Here is an 18,777-nt window from a genome sequence, read left to right as displayed (position 1 = left end):
AATATTTTCAAACTTACTAAATCTAAGTAATGCACATTAAAGGAATTTCATATTTTTTGCATCATCATAAGAGATGAAATTGGTCAGCCTGAAGAAACAACCATTTTGCATAATAATTTCTCAAATAATAAAGTCCATGAGTACAGAAAATATGTCTCATTCACTACAGTATCCTTACACCTAGCACACTGGTGTGCTAAAAGACACAAATATCTGCTGATGACAAAATTATGGTATATACATATTATGACATAGATCTATATTTATTACCATAAAAAGATATCCACGGAGCATCAAAATATGTGAGGCAAAACTTGTTAAAACTCAAAGAAGAAACAGTTAATTCCTCTATTAAGGTTGGAGACTTTAATACCCCTCTAAAAGTAAGAAATGCAGGGCCAGCAGGCAGAAAATCAGTAAAGACAGTGTTGAATTAAAAAGCACCATCAATCAACTGGACATAACTGACAGACTACTTCACTCAACAAAAACAGATTACACATTATTCTCAAGTTCACATGGAATATTCACCAAGACCAACAAGATTCTGGGCCATAAAACACCTCTTGACAAATTTAAAAGAATAGAAATCATACAATAGAAATCATATTTGTTCTCACAGAAATGGAATTAAACAAGAAATCGGTAACAAAAAGTTAGCTGGAAATTTTCCAAATACTTGGAAATTAAACAAAACACTTTAAATAACACGGAAACCTCAAGAGAAATTAAATGTTTTTAATTGAATGAAAATGAGAATACAATTTAAAATTTGTGAGATGCAGAAAATTCCCTTAAAATTTACAGGAAAATTAATAGCACCGAATGAATGAATATATTGGAAAATTTCCAATATATTTTCCTTTTAGAGGAAAGATCTAAAATCAATATCTAAGCTTCCACCTTAGGAAACTAGAAAAAGAAGAACAAATTAAATCTAAAGTAAGCAGGGAAAAAAAGAAATAATAAAAATTAAGGCAGAAAGAAAGAAATCAGTAGAGAAAAATCAACAAAATCAAAGCTAGTGCTTTGAAAAGATCAATGAAATCTATAAGCCTCTAGCCAGGCTAACTAAGAAAAAGAGAAGATACAAATGACTAACATCAGAAATGAAACAGGGGACATCACCACAGATCCCATGGACATTAAAAGGACAATTAGGAGTATTATGAACAATTCTATGCTCGCAAATTTGATAATGTAGATGAAATGAAGCAATTCTTTTAAAGACACAGTTTGCCAAAACTCACACAAAAAATAGACAATTTAAATAGGTCTATATCTATTAAAGAAATTGAGTCGGGGCGCCTGGGTGGCTCGGTCGTTAAGCGTCTGCCTTCGGCTCAGGGCGTGATCCCGACGTTCTGGGATCGAGCCCCGCATCAGGCTCCTCCGCTGGGAGCCTGCTTCTTCCTCTCCCACTCCCCCTGCTTGTGTTCCCTCTCTCGCTGGCTGTCTCTCTCTCTGTCAAATAAATAAATAAAATCTTTAAAAAAAAAAAAAAAAAAAGAAATTGAGTCAACAATTAATAAACTTCCAAAAAAGAAAGCATCAGGCTCAGGTGGTTTCACTGTTGAATACTACCAAATGTTTGAGGAAGAAATTATACCAATTCTCTACAATCTCTCCCAAAAAATAAAAGCAGAGAGAATACTTTCTAACTCATTTCACGAGGTCAGCATTACCCTAATACCAAAATCGGACAAAGACATTATTGGTACTGGCAAAAGAGTAGACAAATAGATGACTGGAACAGAATAGAGAGTCCCAGAAATAGATACACATAAATATAGTCAACTGGTCTTTGACAAAGGAGCAAAGGCAATACAACAGAACAAAGATAGTCTTTTCAATAAATGGTGCCGGAACAACTGGACATACACATAAAAAAAAAAAAGGAGACAATAGATCATACACCCTTCACAAAAATTAACTCAAAATGGATTGTAGACCTAAACGTAGAACACAAAACTATGAAAGTCATATGGAAGAAAACCTAAATGACCTGTAGCATGGCAATGACTTCTTAGATACAGCACCAAAGGCACAATCCCTGAAAGAAATAACTGGTAAGCTGACATCATTAAAATTAAACAAAGGGGGAAATGAACCACGAGAAACTATAGACTCCGGGAAATAATCTGAGGGTTTTAGAGGGGAGGGAAGTGGGGGGGATGGGCTAGCCCGGTGATGGATATTAAGGAGGGCACGTGTGTATTGCATGGAGCACTGGGTGTTATATGCAAACAATGAATCATGGAAAACTACATCAAAAACTAATGATGCAGGGGCGCCTGGGTGGCACAGCGGTTAAGTGCCTGCCTTCGGCTCAGGGCGTGATCCTGGCGTTGCATGATCCTGGCGTTAGGGGATCAAGCCCACATCAGGCTCCTCCGCTATGAGCCTGCTTCTTCCTCTCCCGCTCCCCCTGCTTGTGTTCCCTCTCTCGCTGGCTGCCTCTATCTCTGTCAAATAAATAAATAAAATCTTAAAAAAAAAAAAAAACTAATGATGCAGTGTATGGTCACTAACATATCATAATAAATAAAAATAAATTAATTAATTAAAAACTTCTCTGTGAAATACAATGTCAACAGAATGAAAGGACAAGCCACAGACTGGGAGAAAATATTTGCAAAAGACACATCTGCTAAAGGACTCCTATCCAAAATATACAAAGAAAATTTAAAACTCAACAATAAGAAAACAAACAACCTAATTTTAAAATGGGCCAAGGACCTTAAAAGATTCACCTCACCAAAGAAGATATAGAGATGGGCAAATAAGCACATGAAAACATGCTCCACATGTTATCAGGAAATCAAATTAAAACAAGGAGATACCACTACATACCTGTCAAAATGGGCAAAATCCAAAAAGCTGATAAAACCAAATGCTGGCAAGGATGTCAAGCAATAAATACTCTCATTCATTGCTAATAGGAATGCAAGATGTTACAGCTACTTTGGAAGACAGTTTGGCAGCTTCTTACAAATCTAAACATACTCTTAGCATATGATTCGGCAATTGTGGTCCTTGGTATTTACCCAAATGAAATAAAAACAATCCACACTAAAACCTGCACATAGATGTTTATAGCAGTTTTATTCATAATTACCAAAAGTTGGAAGCAACTAAGATGTCCTTCAGTAGGCGAATGGATAAATAAACTTTAATACATCCAGATGGTAGACTGTTACTCAGGCACTTAAAACAAATGAGCTATCAAGCCATAAAAAGATATTAAGGAAAACTAAATGTATATTACAAAGTGAAAGAAGCCAATCTTAAAAGACCACTGTATATCAACTGTATGATTCCAACAGTATGATATTCTGGAAAAGGCCAAACTACAGAAACAGTAAAAAGATCATTGTTTGTGAGGGATGGGGGCAATAGGGGCAAAGAATGAGTAGGAAGAACACAGAGGACTTTTAGGCCATAAAACTATTCTCTATCGTACTACAGTTGCTCATACAGGTCATTATACATTTATTCACACCAAAAGTGAAGCCTAATGTAAACCATGGACCTGGAGTGATAATGATGTGTCATTGTAGGTTTAACGGTAACAAATGTACCACTCTGGTGCAAGACGTTGATAGTGGGAAAAGTTCTTCATATTGTGGGACAGGAGGTATACAGGAACTCTTCTCAGTCTTGCTATGTACCTAAAACTGCTCTAAAAAAGTAAAGTTTAAGGGCTCCTGGGTGGCTCAGATGGTTAAGCATCTGCCTTCGGCTCAGGTCATGATCTCAGGGTCCTGGGATGTAGCCCAACCTTGGGCTCCCAGCCCAGTGGGGAGTCTACTTCTCCTTCTCCCTCTGCCCCTCCCCCTGCTCATGCTCTCTATCTGTCTCAAATGAATAAATAAAATCTTTTTATAAATAAATAAAATAAAAAATTAAAAGTTTACTAACTCTATACAGGGTGAGGAAAAGGAAGAGAGAATAGCATGAATAAAATTTACACATCTATATGGGTATATAATATATATATGTATATAGAGTTGCACACACACACACACACACACACACAAATATGTAAAAACAATGTCTAGAAGTCCATGCTGAAAGTGGAACTAAAAGATGAAATATCTTTTTTGTATTTTTCTTTAATTGTTTACATTGAATGTTTACATTGAATACTTACATTAAATAATATTCAAAAATAAATTGCTCAGATTAAAAACTGAATACAGGAAATTACAAATGTGCCTGAAACTGCTTGACTAGGAAACTTACGGAGAAGACACTCTATTACAAAATCCTAAGCAGCTTCTAAGAAAGATAAAATGCTGAGACAGTGCTTTTTCCTTTTTAAGATAAACAATTTTATTCTTCCGGTTCTTGAAGACATCAGATTCAGCTATTTAGTCATATAGAAAACGTAACTTCCTCAATGCAATTCCCTAGGGCAGCTCTAGCTGAATAAAATGACTTGGAGGATATCCCTAGTTAATTCATCATTTTTTTTCTCCTTAAAATAGTAGTAAGATTTGGAAAGAGGAAAAGGAATAAATTAATAATTGAGTCCATTCAGTCTATTCAAATGTCTTTTTTATACTTGTGTGAGATAAGCCAAGGAAAAGGCAAGACAAACAGTACTTTTAGTTTAACCACAAATGAGCAAAAAACACAAATGAAATAACAATGAACTTTAAGAGCAGTAGTCCCACATTAAAAATCTAAACTATCCTCACCCACAAATTCCCTTTCCAAAAGCTTACCTGATTTTTAAAAAATTAAAAATGAATTAAAATTCATTCTATCAGGTATAAAGTGAAGAGATGATTTACCCATTATCTAGTATATTTCATTTTCTTTTGTTATCTAAAATACCTGGTTTCACTGCTCCAGTGATAGAACTGATATGCCAAAATTCTTGTTTAGTTTAGGTAATATCAGAGCCTTAGTCTAGAAAACCATCAAAATAATTCTTCGCAATTTCCAAACCCTTTTTTTTTAAGATTGTATTTTTTCATTTGAGACAGAGAGAGAGAGAAGAGAGAGAGAGGCAGGCAGAAGGAGAAGCAGATTCCCCACTGAGCAGGGAGCCCCACGTGGGACTCCATCCCAGGATCCTGGGATCATGACCTGAGCAGAAGGCAGACACTTAACCCACTGAGCCACCCAGGCACCCCTCCAAACACTTTTAGAAGGGATTTCTGATTAAAAGGGGGGGGGGTGTTATGGTTTTGTTTTGTTTTGTTTTTAAAGAAGGGATTTATGGTTATTTCCTAAACTTTAAAGAAATTAGTAACTTTTTTCAAGTAGACTTTATTAATCCATATTACAATAAATCTTATCATCCACCATTCCCATATTTCTGTTCACTAATAAATCCATTTTAATTTAAAAAATAGCAGTAAAGAGGAGAAATCTCTATTTTATCTTAGTAAACATAAAGCTACCAGATGAGGTTTATTCCTAAACTTTACTGTCAATGATGTGAAAAGCAGAGTGAACATTAAGCAGAGTTCTTTTGGAAAGCAGAGCTACAACATTTGATATGAAAATCATCGATTGAGACCCAGATGTCAATTTTAGAGAGTCACTTTTCTAACCATAACCATGCATTAAGACAGTCGATAAATTAGAAACTGATAAATGTAAAGGGTCCTCGAATCAATGTCCTTGAAGGGCAGATGAAGGCAATCAGCCTCTCCCATATGGCAACAGATAGAAGAATATTTTATCCACTGAGAATTTAAAGCCAAGAAAAAGCTCCTGACAGACAGAACTTCAGGGACTGACTCTACAGAATAGATCTCAGTCACATAGTACAACCGAAAAAAACACTGCAGACTTACAGGATTTGCGTATGCTTGGGCACCTTCCCCAAATGGTATTCTACAGCAAGATGAGCTATAGATATTGATTTAGAATTTTTTATGTGCTTTTAGCTATACCATCAAATAAAATGAACTGTGAGGTCCATTCTAAGTTTTCATCTACTGTAACCTTTTCTACCTGCTTGCATTTTTAGTAACAAATATTAATCCCTTGTCTGACCTTGAATGTCTCTCAATATGTTGGTCTGTCATCTCTGCTCTTATTTCTCTCCATCTCAGTTCTTTGTCTGCAGAAACATCAATTACTATATCCATTTCTATTCCCTCTTTTCCTATATTTGCCAATCTTCTATCTTCATGCATTGAACATGTAGTCTAAAACTGTTGTTTGTAAACCCAGCATGTTTATTTCTTTCAAAGTCTCAAATATGGGGGCACCTGAGTGGCTCAATCGGTTAAGCGTCTGCCTTCAGCTCAGGTCATGATCCCACGATCTTAGGATACAGCCCCACATCGGGCTCCTTTCTCAGTGGAGAGCCTGCTCCTCCCTCTCCCCCTGTCTACCACTTGTGCACTCTCTCTCTGTTAAATAAATAAATAAAATCTTTTTTTTTTTTAAGTCACAAATATGAAGAAAGGGAGAACATTTATTTGGATTGCCCTCTTTCAGAGCTAAGGGTTAGGCAAAGTATATATGGCAGTTAAGAGATAAAGATAGATTGAGCAAAGGAACAGCAATATAATAAGGGCAGGACTCACATATTCAGAAACTGGCTTCTAAAAGAGTGATAAAAGAGCTGATAGCAAAAAGATTAATAAGAGACTAATAAGATAGTTTTGCCTCAAGGATACATCTTATAAACATTCTTACAACTCCTCAGCAATACACCCTCCAGTTAAAAATACTAAATCAATGAACAGCTACATTACAGCGATAACTCAAATAAAATGTACTACTTACGCATTATTCTCTTAAATCTAAAAATTAAGAAAGAGAAACTAAGTACTGAGCATTCATTTACCCTCACACGTGACTTGTATCAAGGTCCTACAACCAAAAACCTCCATTTGAGGGGCACCTGGGTGGCTCAGTCAGTTAAGTGTCTGCCTTCAGCTCAGGTCAGGATCCCAGAGTCCTGGAATCCAGCCCCTCATAGGGCTCCCTGCTCAGCAGGGAGCCTGCTTCTCCCTCTCCCACTCCCCCTTCTTGTGCTCTCTCTCTCTGTCAAAATAAATAAATAAAAGCTTTTAAAAAAACAAAAAAACCTCCATTTGTGCAGCACAGAGTATTATACATTCACAGACTATAAAGTTGTCATCATAATAATCCGAATGGGATATAAGGAGTTTAAATGACTTCAATCACTTACTTAAAATTATAGTAAGAAGTATTAATGATATCTGGGCTGTTTTAAGCGTTCCTTGATCTTTTTTTTTCTTAAAGATTTTATTTATTTGACAGAGAGACAGCCAGTGAGAGAGGGAACACAAGCAGGGGGAGTGGGAGAGGAAGAAGCAGGCTCCCAGCAGAGGAGCCTGATGCGGGGCTCGATCCCAGAATGCCGGGATCACGCCCTGAGCCGAAGGCAGAGGCTTAACGACTGAGCCACCCAGGCGCCCCTGATCTCCTTGATCTTATCTCTAAGAAGCATATAATACTTACTCTAGTTTGATAAATAAATTTTAATTATGTCAGGTAACCTCTGATGGGTCCAAGGTAACTATGAATGGTTGGAGCCTCCATACTTTAAAATGCAACTTTGCAGTGGTAAAATATTCAGTCTGCATAAGAAGCAACATAAAGGGTCAAATTATTTAATCATTCACAAAATTAACCTAACCTTTATAAGAACTGAAGGATGTCAGAATATCAGGATTGAAAGGGAACTTACAAAGTATCCAGTTAGCCAGTAGGTAGTAATATTAATAACAGGTCTTAACCATTTTCCCATATAATACACTCCAATCTATCCCTAATCTCCCCTAACCTGTGAACAGTGAAAGAAAGCAGTGAAAGAAAATGTGTAAATTTAAAAGATTGAAAAAAATATGACTCCCATCCCCAGGAATCTAATCTGCTGTCTGGTTCAAACTCACTGGCTAATCATTAATTGGGTTCAACTACCCATATAATAGCAAGATCTCCTTTACAACATCCTAGCCAAGTGCATTCACCAAGCCTCTGAGTGAACATAACTGTTCTAGAGTATCCATATAACTACATTATTCCAGCTAATTTTAAACAACTTCCCTTGCTTGAAAGACATATGGAACCAAAAACCTATGTCTTTATAATTTCCACCAACTGGTCCTGGTTGAGCCTTCTGAAACTAATCTGTCTTCCATTTGATAACCCATCAGATATTTAAAGACCTCCAGGGGCGCCTGGGTGGCTCAGTTGCTTAAGCATCTGCCTTCAGCTGGGGTCATGATCCCAGGGTCCTGGGATCAAGTCCGCTTTGGGCTCCCTGCTCAGTGGGGAGTCGGCTTCTCCCTCTCCCTCTGCCCCTCCCCCAATTGTGCTCGTGGGTACACCTGTGCTCTCTCTCAAATGAATGAAGAAAATCTTTAAAAAAAAATAAAGACCTCCAATACCTTCCCCCACTCCCACTGCACCATCTCTTCTCCACATTAAATAGTCTCAATTCCTTCAATTAGTCAGAAGACTGCTATATGAGTGGTAACGAGGGTATCAATCAGGGTACTGATAAAGGGATAAGAAATGAGACATAAACAGCAAACTGAGATGGTAGAACTAGCAACATCAATTCAGTTTGAGACACAGTGGTTTTAAGGTTTGTTTAGCAAGTAAATGTGGATAAGATCTTTTCCAAGTCCCATTCCATTAGTTACTTCTGCTACAAAAAGGTGCATCCATATTATTGAGACTAGTAATTATACCTCATTTAAACACAAAATATCACATTTATTCATTCATCAAGTACTTGAGTGGTTACTTTTGTAAGATACTATGGGAGATACAATGAGCCATGAAACCCAGTTCCTATCCCCATTAAATTTACATTCTAAAATCAAGATGTTTATAAAACTAACCAGAACTTAAGATGTAATATGGTTATGTCTCACAGTAGAAATACAGAATGTTACAATTATTGAGAAATATTTTCCCCTTTCCAATGAGAATATTCACACAAGAAAAATATCACACACAGTCACAACTGGGATTCTTCAAATACAAAGACCAAGGACACACAAATAATATAAATCTTACTATTCTGGGTATAAATAAGGATAACACTAGCCATATTTCTTAGGAATGAGTTAAAGTACCCTCAACAATAATGTCTATTGTTAAAGATTAATGCTTGAATTGTATCATCAGTCAAAAGAAGAGCATTGTTTAAAATGTTCACAAACACAATTGTTTTGGCTTACAAATGGAATTGTTTGATGTCATTTTCCCATTTCTAATTTTAAACAATAGTATATCAATTTCAAAATAGAGCTACAGGTTTAAAGCTTTACAAAGAAAAAAAAATGCATAATTTCTACCTGATAGAACTGTTCTAGAGTTCCCTATAACTATATATTATGATAAAGTTTTAAATTATTATGGCTACTTATCTTTTTACCAGTTAACTTATTTTACAGAAAGAGTCTATTAAAAGTGTAGTTTAGTAGGAACTTTATATTTTAAACTGATAACATAATCACACAGAAAATATAATACAAATAACTTTGAACACATAACTTGACTATAGATCTTTAGCAGGATATAGTCTAAGGACATAAAATGGCAAAGAAACCTTTAATTGGTAAATCTGTTGTTGGAAAGAGTATCGGTATACTAATACCAAAACCATCTTAAGTGTTTTACAGGAGAGATTAGATGAGTAAATATACTGATATGATTTTGAATCAGAATTCTCCCTGTAGGAAAAGGGAGATACAAATATGAACTGCCAGAAGGTGAAGATGAACTCTGTGGTTCTGAATTTTAATTGAAGGTATCCTATAAGTGTGTGTGTGTGCATGTGTGTATCCATTTAAAGGACCTAAAAGCAATGATACTCCAATAGCGATGAGTATATTCAACGCCCAAATCTTGGTTTCTGAGTACCATCTCCCACTAATTGAACCAGGCCTCCATGGTAGAACAGCTAATCCAGGTCTCAAGCAGGGAATATACAACATGAACCTAGAACATCTTAATGTACAAAACAATAAGAATGTGCCCAAATACCAATGTGAACATTTGCAAAGGCAACAGGAACTGGCTTGTATCTAACTAATCAAATTTGACATAATTTAATCATCAAAAAGAATAACGGTGGGGCACGTGGCTGGCTCCGTGAGTGGAGCATGAGACTCTTGATCTCGGGGTCATAAGTTCAAGCCCCACACTGGGCATGGAGCCTACTTCAAAAAAAAGAAAAACCAAAAGGGGTGCCTGGGTGGCTCCCGTTGGTTAAGCATTTGCCTTCAGCTCAGGTCATGATCCCAGGGTCCTGGGATCGACCCCGCATTAAGCTCCCTGCTCCACAGGGAGTCTGCTTCTCCTTCTCCCTTTGCCTGCTGCTCCCCCTGCTTGTGTTCTCTCACTATTAAATAAATAAATAAATAAATAAATAAATAAATAAATAAATAAATCTTTTTAAAAAAGAAGAATGGTAACAGATTTATAACCAATAATTTTTTTTTAAAGAATCCTTGGGTACGTAATAATACTAAAATAAAAGGAGAGAGGAGGAATATCTCTTCTTTAAAGATAGCCAGCAGGGGCGCCTGGGTGGCACAGTCGTTGAGCGTGTGCCTTCGGCTCAGGGCGTGATCCCGGCGTTCCGGGATCGAGCCCCACATTGGGCTTCTCCGTTAGGAGCCTGCTTCTTCCTCTCCCACTCCCCCTGCTTGTGTTCCCTCTCTCGCTGGCTGTCTCTGTCAAATAAATAATATCTTTAAAAAAAATAATAAAAATAAAGATAGCCAGCAAACATGTAGGATTGAGAGAACTGGAAAACCACTATCTGGCAACCACCAATGCAATAATTGATTCAGGTAAGGATGATCCATGCCTACTAAAACCAAGGATAGAAAAAAAAATTGTTGGAAAACAGAATATCCAACAATCTCAAAGTATTACCCCCACAGATTAACTATTAAGTTCAAAAGGGAAAAGATAACATTAGGATGTAGAAATCTGGCTAACCTAAGTGATTGATCTTAACATTACCAGTAATGGGACAAACTGCCATTATATTCTTCCTGAAGCAGTGAAATGGAAAGTTTACAATATCTCCTACGTAATAGTCTTGGGAAAAAAATATTTAACCTGAAATTGTGGGGAAACAATCAGATAAATTCATTTTGTAAGTCATTCTACAAAACAAAATGGCCTGGACTCTTCAAAACTGTCAGTCTTAAAAGACCAAAAAACAAAAACAAAAAAAAAGGAAGGAGGAAAAAGAAAAGGTGGGAATTGCTCTAGATAAAAGAAAACAGACATGACAACTAAGAAAATAAATAAGATCTGACTGGAATTCTTTTTTTTTTTTTTTTAAGATTTATTTATTTGAGAGAGAGTGCAAGGGTGGGCGGGGGTGGGGAGGTGTAGAGGAGCAGAGGGAGAGGGACAAGCAACCCTTCACACAGAGCCCAATGCCGGGCTCAATCCCAGGACCCTGAGATCATGACCGGAGCAGAAATCAACAGTCAGATGCTTAAATGACTGAACCACCCAGGCACCCCAACTAGAAGTACTTTTTAAGTATTTTTTTAAAGATTTTATTTATTTATTTGACAGAGAGAGAAAGAGGAAGAGAGCACAAGCAGGGAGAGCAGCAGGCAGAGGCCAAGGTAGCAGCAGACTCCCCACTGAGCAGGACCCTGAGATCATGACCTGAGTAGAAGGCAGCTGTTTAACTGACTGAACCACCCAGGCGCCCCTTTAAGTATTTTTTTAAAGCTATAAGGGACATTACTGATAAACATCTAAGTAAATTCAAACTGTTTAATATGGCCTATACATTAGCTAGTATTATCAATCAAGGTTAAATTACTTGGGTGTGCACATAGCATTATAGCTATGTAGGAGAATGTCCTAGTTCATAGGATATATATGACTAAGAACTTAGGAGTGAAGTGTCAGGATGAGTCCTTAGTTTCCAATGGTTCAGCAAGAAAAATAAAGCATGCCATGTGTGTATATTTAGAGAAAGAGAAAGCAAATGAGGTATAATGTTAACTACTGAATCTAAATAAAAGATATACAGGTATTTGTTGTACTATTCTTTCAGCTTTTTTATAAGTTTGAAACTTTCTTTTTTTTTAAGATTTTATTTATTTTTATTTTTGAGAGCGAGTGAGAAAGAGAGCGAGCTTGTGAGCACGAGTAGGGGGGGAGAGGCAGAGGGAGGATCGGGCTCCCCACTGAGCAGGTAGCCCTGAGGGGGACTGATCCCAGGACACTGAGATCAGGACCTAAGCCGAAAGCAGACATTTAACCGACTGAGCCACCCAGAAGCCCTAGGTTTGAAACTTTCATATGGTTTCTCTCATCTATGGAACATAAGAACTAGGAAGATCGGTAGGAGAAGAAAGGGATAAAGAAAGGGGGGGTAATCAGAAGGGGGAATGAAGCATGAGAGACTACGGACTCTAAGAAACAAACTGCGGGCTTCAGAGGGGAGGGGAGTGGGGGAATGGGATAGGCTGGTGATGGGTAGTAAAGAGGGCACGTATTGCACGGTGCACTGGGTGTTATACGCAACTAATGAATCATTGAACTTTACATCAAAAAAATAAATAAATAAAAATATTTTTTTAAAAAAGAAACTTTCAAAAGAAAAAAGTTGAGAGAAAAAAGTAGGGTGGAAATTAAATTGACTTTCAAGCAGCTGATCAGACTTTATTAAGTCTAACTACTTCTTTATCCTATCCATAAGCACTAAAAGCAAAGACAAAGTTCAGAAAAGTTTGGCTAAAAATAAAAGTAATAATCCTAACAAATAATAACTAATTACAAACCAAGACACCATTAGTTTCCTATCATAGCTGTAGACTAAACATAATCTCTGATGAAAATGCTTAAAAGAGAAAAAAAAAAGAAAATGCTTAAAAGAGGACGTGTTAACTCATCTAGGACAATTATGAATCAGCAAAACTATCTTACATAATATTTACTCCAAATCCAAAAATGACTAAACAAATTTTTTCTGCAACTGAGATCTTTTAGTTATAAGGATCTCTAGAATTAAAATGTTGTCACAGACATACAAATAATTTCAGAACACATATCTATAACAATAATAAACACAAACTCTGGACCAGTAATTTTGTTAACCTATGCACATATATCATCTCGTTTAATCCTTACAGCAACTCTTTAATGCAGATACTATTGTTATCCTCATTTTATAGATTAAGGGGGGAAAAGGCTTGGAAAGACTAAACTTCTACAAGGTCATACTGCTAGTAAATAGCAAAACACACCTTGAATCTCGGCAGTCTGACTCCAGAAGCCATGCTCTCTGCTCTACACATTCTACTGCTTTACTATGAAACATAAAATTTTAAAAATAAACTGTATTGATTCAATATCTATCAAAAATTACACAAAGGAGACATTTCAAGGGAAAAATCAAGAGCATGTCTTTCTTCCCTAATACACATTTAAATTTACATATACACTAACTGAATGAAGTTAGAATTTAACCAGATACCCAATTTATTGCCAAATCCCACATGAAAATAATCATATACCTATTCATATATATGGTTGAATACGTTACATATAAAGTCAAAACAAATACCAGCATATTTCCAAATGCTTTCATCTAGAACTTTATCCCTGCTCACTCAAGAAAAAAAAAAAAACACACTGAAAAAATTTATTTCAGGTACACCATTCCTCAAGTATACTTAGTTCAAACAATGGCATAAAAGAAAAAAAATAAGAAATTAACCTTGAAAATTGATGCCACCATAAAAAAATATTAACAAACAAACCATGTCCCCCCAAACCTGATCATCTTACAGTGTTCTCTCAGTGAACTGTACTACTATCCATCCAGTTTCATAAGCCAAAAAGCTAGTGGTGGCACCACCTTCCTCTCCCTCATTCCTCACATCTAGTCTATCACCTAGTTCCACCTCCTAAATATCTCTAAATCCACCCACTTCCATCTTCACCACCATCTTGCCCAAGATATTATCATCTCTCATCTGGCCTCTCCTTACCCACACTGCTATCCCTCTTATAAACAGTTTTTCCTCTGTATAACATCAAGTCCTTTCTTATAGCACTTAAAATAACTGGAACTTTAAATTTCTTTGAACATTTGATTTATGTCTGCCTCCCCAGTTATACAATATGAAGGTAAAAACTGTATTTACTCACCATTTAATCATTGTGACCTAGGAGAGTGCCCAGTTAATAAATAAATGCTAAACGATTGAATGCATGTCAAAGATTGCAAGTTTATTTATAAACAGAAAAAAACTGGTTATAAGATCCACCAACCATCATAAGGAGTACTTTATTTCATCATTTCTAGATCATACATTTACATTTTAACTTTGAAAATGAATACATCTTATAGTTGATGATCTTTGTTTAATTGGCAAAAATTTTTTCTTTCATAGTGGTTCATACAACAAAGGTGCATCTAGGACTTTTTTTAAAAATCTTATGATTTGATGAAATAAGTAAATCAACAACACACCTGGTCCACTCAGTTTAAACTTGGTAATCTAGCCTCCCTTTCTCCTTTGACCACCACGCTACTCCCAACATTCAATAATTAACAGACCCTACTGGTTCTTTCACCAACAGCTATCAAGTCCATTCCTTTCTCCTAGTCCCACTATAATAACAGTAGATCTATCTAATTCCTCCTTGTTTCATATCTGAACTCTTGTCATAGCTTCATTCATTTAAACAGTTGTTTCAGGGGCACCTGGGTGGCTCAGTCATTAAGCGTCTGCCTTCAGCTCAGGGCGTGATCCCGGAGTCCTGGGATCGAGCCCCACATCTGCCTCCTCCACTGGGAGCCTGCTTCTTCCTCTCCCACTCCCCCTGCCTGTGTTCCCTCTCTTGCTGGCCATCTCTCTCTCTGTCAATAAATAAATAAAATCTTTAAAAAAAAAAAAACATTTGTTTCAAATTCAACCAACACTGCGCACTTGTGTGTGCAAGGAACTGAAGATACAAAGCAGTCTAGTTATCCACCCTTCCCTCTCTTCTCTCCCCTACAATTTAGAATTTTCTTCTTTTTATGCCTCAAGTTAGAATCACTTTCCTCCCAGTTTCTACCTACCAAATATATAATCACTACTTTAGTTCTAGATTAAATCTCATCTTCTTCATTAAATCTTTCCTAGTTAATCTCTCTTTTCAACTTTAACATTCTAAAACACATAAAATCTAATACAGCATATTGGTTGTACTTGCTGCTTCTTGAAGACAAGGTTTACATCCCATACTGCTATAGTGTAAGGTCCCCAAGAGCAGGGGCTTTGGTCTCTTTTGTTCACTGTTGTATCTCCAGCAACAAATAACATATATCATGTACCAAATAACAGCTGCTTCAAAAAATACTTATTGAATTAATGTTCCTTATATATTCCAGGGTAGAGAACACATCTTTGCAGCTGTGGTATAGTGGGAAGAGTCAAAATGCACTGGACTAACTAAATGACTTGAACTGTTTGAGCTTCAGTTTCTTGATCTGCTAAATGTAAATAATGTTCACCAGCTCACTGAGTTGTTATATTGATTAAATGCAATAATGCTTTAATAGCATCTAGTACAGATCTGAGGACAAGAGGATGCTCTCAATAAATGTTTTGATGATTTTTCTGACAACAGTTAAACAGCAAGACATATTCAATAAATGCTTACAAAATGAATAAAATCTCAGGAAAAATATAAAAAGTTTGAGTAATATCTAGCCTCTTATCATTTATCCAGCCAAGAATTCTATGAGTGAATTAAATCTGAAATATATATTTTAAGATTTTATTTATTTATTTATTTGACAGAGAGAGAGACAGCCAGTGAGAGAGGGAACACAAGCAGGGGGTGTGGGAGAGGAAGAAGCAGGCTCACAGCAGAGCAGGGAGCCCGAAACGGGCCTCAATCCCAGGACCCGGGGATCATGCCCTGAGCCGAAGGCAGACACCCAACGACTGAGCCACCCAGGTGCCCCTGAAATATATATTTAGCTCCAAATCATAAGCATGGCTGAAACCATTTCTGATTAATTAGGAATAATTCCAATTTGACAGGGTACAGGTATTAATATTTATATTTTACATAGATTATATATTATAGATTATATTTGAATGACTAAAGAAGAACGGAAGTTTTACTATTAGGATTTCCATAGTGCAATAATTAGAATACAAGAAAAACTGCAAACTTATTTGATTTACACAGTCCCCATAAAGCCAGGAAGTAAAAAATTTCTGTCTACAGAATATTAGGGAATAGTATACAATCCTGTTTTACCAGATTTATCAAAATATATAAAAATACACCATTGGGGCACCTGGGTGGCTCAGTCGGTTAAGTGACTGCTTTCAGCTCAGGTCATGATCCCAGGGTCCTGGGATCCAGCCCCATATTGTGCTCCTTGCTCGGTGGGGAGCCTGCTTTTCCCCTCTCCCCCCTGTTTGTGCTCTATCTCTCTCTCCCTCTCGAATAAATAAATAAAATCTTCAAAAAATACACCATAAACAATTATAACAAATAAATTTTTCAACATATTTGCATTCCATTTTACAGAAAAAGGGCATTAGTTAAATGGTCTTTAAACTTTTTTTTTTACTACATTATACAATTCCTTATATTGGCTACTTTTTACTTTAAGCCGTTCCCAAAATTTTACGAAGAATGAACTGATAATTCAACATAGCACCAGATTATTGTACCAGTTAGAAACTCTTCCTTGTTCAGGAAAGAAGCTTTATTAATTTGTAAACTGGAACATGCATAGAATTTACCTTTCAAAGCTTTTCCAATCCCTCTGGGTACTTTCAATGACTCATAATCTAATTACAAATCACAAGCAAGCAAGAAGGAAAGAGCATTCCGTTGTGTCTATCTGCTATTAACTGACACAAAATCATTGCAAATTCCACAGGCGACACATGTTCCGACTAAGAATGGGGGGGTGGGGTCCCACCTAAGTAATTCAGACACAAAGACCTGTAGGACAAGGTATTCTCCTCTAACTATAGGGTAGCAGCAAACCCCCTGTGGGAAAATAATCAACACAAAACCAAAATGTAAGCCAAAGAAATCTTAAGAAATATAAACTCTATAAGCAGAGGCATGCCGAGTTGACCACTGACGTCTCTCAGATTCACCAATCATCCTAAGAATGTATTCGAACTTCCAACATATAAAGAGCCCTTAGATGTGGATGGAGGTGGAAACGTTGAGGATGAATGAGAACCAAATTAAGTGAGTGAACGTTGATGTCTGGATGTAAAGGCATTAAGATATTCAGGCGAGAGTGTTAAGGTCTGCAGCAGTAACAAAGGCCAAAAAGGAAGAAAGGTATTAGGAATGAGAAAATTGAGATTTTGAGAATCTAATTTTTGGTTTTGATTTTCATTTCTTTTCTTTTTTAACGAGAAAAAGTTAAACGGATGCGATAACTTAGGGGACAAGAAGTCCTATCTGGAATACCAAGAAAAGCCACAAGGAGAGGGGAACAGCTGCCCAGAGGAAGGCTGACTGTTAGGTTTGGAGCCCAGAAAGGGCGAGGGGTCAGAAGACAAATTACACTAGAAAGTAAATGAAGGAGGCGCCAAAATCCTCAGAGCCTAAACGGTTGGCCACAGGATCTCCACAGACGGCAGGGTCCCCCAAAAACCCGGTCATCTGGAGACCAGAAGCACTAAGTCCCAACCTTCTCCTGACTCCGCTAGGCTCAAATCGCCCCTCACCGAAACAGAACTGAAGAAATGTAAAATATGTGCAGGAGCCACCAACCCGGGAAATGATCCAGCTCTAGCAGCAGCCGCCCCAAAAGCAGCCAAGCCAGTACACACGCAGACGCTCCGACCTCAGCGCTGCGGCCACAGGCTCCCCGGCCACCGTAGTAAAAGGAAAGGCCTCCTCTTCGAACCCAGTAGGTCAGCCACTTCCGGGGCACTAAATCCTTTTGATTGGTCTTAGCAATATCAGCAGCCCACAGACCCGTGCTCCGCTTCATCTTTTTTCCCCACTGTTCGCCACCCCAGCCCCTAGGTCACCAATACGGCAAGCGCAGAGCCAAGGGAAAGTATCTATCTGTAACTGGTGTGTCTGATAGACAATCCACTTTACTCCTGTCTTGAGGTCCCGGGGACAATTGGACTTCAACTCCCAGCGTTCCACGCAACACCACGCCCTCTCGTTTGGCTCCGGAACTACAAGACCCAGTATGCACTGCGTCCCCCTCATTTTTAGCTCTCCTCCTGACACCCGCAGACCCGAGATGTGATTTCAGAGGAGTCGCTAAATTACTTGGAATAATGTAGACCCCTTTGATAAAAATGCCGCTATTCCTTGCTGTCCTGTTGTGAAGGTTCTCTAAGCCAAGCTATAGTTGAGACTGTAGGTAAATACTTCGAAAATATTAAGGAATGTGTGCATTTTCCACATTCCGATTATTTTCAGGGATTGAAACCCAGGATAGTATAAAGGTTTGGTTTGTTTTTTTTTTTTTATGAAATGGAGATTTTTATCCACACTCATAAGGAGTAGGATACTAAGTTATTGCAAAGTGTAATCCTAGGTCGTTTTGCAGTACTGAAAGGTTGTGTTGGAACAAGGACTACCAGACATGCTTCTGAATTGCGTAAGAAATAATAGTAAGAGCAGGAAGTGAAAAATTAACAATCTGTACTGCCGGACTATGCACCCACATGGCAAAGGAAATCTTTCAGAATGCCGAGTTGAAAGTTCAAAATTAAATTTTAAAATGTTTTTCACTTTTTTAACATGTTAAGGTTTGGATTATTTTCATTATTA

The 18,777-nt window shown here is 37.3% G+C and overlaps 1 protein-coding gene across 5 annotated transcripts in view; it reads right to left on the bottom strand.

Annotated features, from left to right (window-relative positions):
- Positions 1-18,015, bottom strand: part of ATG4C (autophagy related 4C cysteine peptidase) — an 85,245-nt gene extending 67,230 nt beyond the window's left edge. Inside the window, exon 1 of one of the 5 annotated variants that reach the window (XM_045802181.2) lies at positions 17,755-18,015. The gene's annotated coding sequence lies outside the window, so the exon portion shown is untranslated. The other 4 variants (XM_087865957.1, XM_045802179.2, XM_045802177.2 and 1 more) reach the window with 4 other exon arrangements.
- Between the last annotated feature and the right edge of the window lie 762 nt (positions 18,016-18,777).

Source organism: Ursus americanus, chromosome 12 (assembly GCF_024610735.1).
Source record: "Ursus americanus isolate L20-20 chromosome 12, mUrsAme1.1.p, whole genome shotgun sequence".
In the NCBI taxonomy this organism is placed as follows: domain Eukaryota; kingdom Metazoa; phylum Chordata; class Mammalia; order Carnivora; family Ursidae; genus Ursus; species Ursus americanus.
The sequence above is the reverse complement of the archived record's forward strand: the minus strand, read 5'-3'. Positions and strand labels throughout refer to the sequence as shown.